Source organism: Morone saxatilis, unplaced genomic scaffold (genome assembly GCF_004916995.1).
Source record: "Morone saxatilis isolate NCDOM2014 unplaced genomic scaffold, NCSU_SB_2.0 Contig20, whole genome shotgun sequence".
Classification (NCBI taxonomy): domain Eukaryota; kingdom Metazoa; phylum Chordata; class Actinopteri; family Moronidae; genus Morone; species Morone saxatilis.
This window is the reverse complement of record NW_023339763.1, coordinates 3,442,570-3,443,711: the sequence shown is the minus strand read 5'-3', so window position 1 is coordinate 3,443,711 and position 1,142 is coordinate 3,442,570. Positions and strand designations below refer to the sequence as shown.

General features: G+C 38.7%; 1 protein-coding gene across 3 annotated transcripts in view; it reads right to left on the bottom strand.

The window, feature by feature from the left end:
- The window catches only part of rabep1 (rabaptin, RAB GTPase binding effector protein 1), a gene marked incomplete at its 5' end in the record, with an annotated part of 25,119 nt that overhangs the window by 909 nt on the left and 23,068 nt on the right, over nucleotides 1–1,142 (bottom strand).

The following is a 1,142-nucleotide window of genomic DNA, read 5'->3' as shown; positions in this document are numbered from 1 at the left end:
TTACCCACAATGCAACTGGATTGCTGACAGTGCAGTCAGAGTTTCGGGTGAGTTACGCTGAGCGGACTACAGACCCTTCTAACTCCACACCGACAGATTATGTTTACAAACTTCAGTCTTCAAATCCAAAAGCAATTCATCAGACAATATGGTTTACACACATAAGCAGTAACCCTCCACAAGAGTTCCACCTTAAATGCAGGATTAACAACCTTTCTGCCGTATCTTTCTTTGTCCCGAGCAACAATAAAAGAGTCAGAAATACAGTCACCATATTTACAAAGGCAACATATCCACATGTTGTAATAAGCTAACAGTTTGGATGTGGCGTGAGGAGACAACAGCCTACAGGGACCCACGCTCTCCTCTTGCCAAGTAGAATCAAGTTCAGCCTGGACTCTTTGTGACAATGTCAAGAACGATCCTGCTTCCTGCGAGTTAATCTTTATTCCAGTTCACTAACACTTGTTGACCTTCGAGGGTTAAACTATTTGGACGTGTTGCACCAATTACAGGGTCAGACAGATTTTGTTTTTCCTCCTAGTATAGCGAAAGCGATCCAGAGGAAATGAGCTGTCAGAGGATTGTGTCATCCTCTGAAAGCTCATCCTCGTGACTCTTTAATTCTAGCACAAACATGAGGCAGGGGCAAGGGATTCTCTCATTTGAATTACTCTCACATTTGGATTTTATGTCGGTTTCTTAGGTCATAAGGCATTTTTATTGGTCTGTTTTTGGATCATCTTTCACTCCGTATGTTCTGCTCTTGATGTTTATATCATCATGAACTGAATATATCTGAGTTTTGAACTGTTGGATTGGACAAAATAAGACTTTTCAAGACGTCACCTCAGTGTGCCAGCAAATTCTAAATGGCAATTTTTGACAATTTTTGGGACCATTTTATAGACTAAACAATCACAAATGATCGTTAAGGTCTAGATTAATCGCAGATCAATTGATATGAAAACACTCATTAGTTGGCAGCTCACAACTGCTGTCAACACTATTAAACTACAATTTTACAATTTGAATGTAGCTAAACTGTAAAATTATATTGTAAATTGCTTTATGATTTAGTTCAATATATAAAGCTTCCAAAAATAAATGTTGGTCGAGGTCCCAACAGATTAGTTGTATAA